The sequence below is a fragment of the Colobus angolensis genome, unplaced genomic scaffold (genome assembly GCF_000951035.1).
Source record: "Colobus angolensis palliatus isolate OR3802 unplaced genomic scaffold, Cang.pa_1.0 Scaffold12, whole genome shotgun sequence".
Taxonomy (NCBI): Eukaryota; Metazoa; Chordata; class Mammalia; order Primates; family Cercopithecidae; genus Colobus; species Colobus angolensis.
Genome location: NW_012113141.1, coordinates 2,187,775 through 2,189,187, shown reverse-complemented (window position 1 = coordinate 2,189,187; position 1,413 = coordinate 2,187,775).

The window sequence follows — 1,413 nt, the reverse complement described above, 5'->3', positions numbered from 1 at the left end:
TTTAGTTACAGGCTCATGCTTGTAATCCCAGCATTTTGGAGAAGCTGAGGTAGGAGGATTGCTTGAGTCCAAGAGTTTGAGACCAGTCTGGGCAACATGGCGAGACCAGTATATATAAATATGTATTTATAAATACATATTTATATATAAATACATCTCAAAAACCAAAAACAAAAAGTTATCTTTAAATGCAATGGGTTTATTATTGTCATTTTAACATAAATTATTTAAATGTATCCATTTAAATTTCAAATGGGGTGAATATAGAAATATATAACATACATAAACAAAAAATCTTGGTGTCCTCGATAATTTTAAGTGCAAAGGGGCATTGAGGTCTTGGAAGACAACTATCTCTGGGAAGCCAGGCTCAGGGAAAGCAGTGTTTGTGGCACAGGCTATGTGAACAGAGGGCAGGACTGCAAAGCAGCCAACGAAAACACAGTCTTAAAATATAACAAGTCACTACAGAGAGCAAATGGCAAATAGCAGAGTATGTTGATGGCTATTGGGATAAAGACTGGTTTTAAGGCCACTGCCTGTTATACTTGAATTTTATCTTTTTTTTTTTTTAAGGAGTGCACTTTTATTCAACTGGTCTCAAGTCAGTGTACAGGTAAGCCCTGGCTGCCTCCACACCTCCACCCGCTCCCAGGGAGACCAAAAGCCTTCATACATCTGAATCTGGGGGACAAAAAAGAGGGGCCATGATGGCTGATCATTCAAAATGAAACAAAATAAAAAAGTATAAGCGGGAGATTTTTTAAATTTTGCATTACATGATTTTTTTTTTTTTTTTTTTGAGACGGAGTTTTGCTCTTGTTGCCCAAGCTGGAGTGCAATGGCACGACCTCAGCTTACCGTAACCTCAGCCTCCTGGGTTCGAGTGATTCTCCTGCCTCAACCTCCCGAGGCAGCTGGGATCACAGGCGCATGCCACCATGCCCGGCTAATTTTTTGTATTTCCAGCAGAAACAGGGTTTTACCATGTTAGCCAGTCTAGTCTCGAACTCTTGACCTCAGGTGATCCTCCCTGCCCCCCAGCCCTCCAAAGTATTGGGATTACAGGCGTGAGCCACCGCACCTGGCCCGCATTACATAATTTACACGAAAGCAATGCTATCACCTCCCCTGTGTGGACTTGGGAGTGGACTGGGCCATTCTCCCTAGACAGAAGTGGGCTGGATTTTGGGAGGGCAAGGGACTTCCTGTAACAATGCACCTCACGATATTTAGAATGACTATTTAAAAAAAGAACAATGTGGCCCGACACGGTGGCCCATGCCTGTGATCCCAGCACTTTCGGGGATGAGGAGAGCAGATCATTTGAGGTCAAGAGTTTCAGACCAGCCTGACCAACATGGTGAAACCCCATCTCTACTAAAAAAAAAAAAAAAAAATTAGCCAGGCATG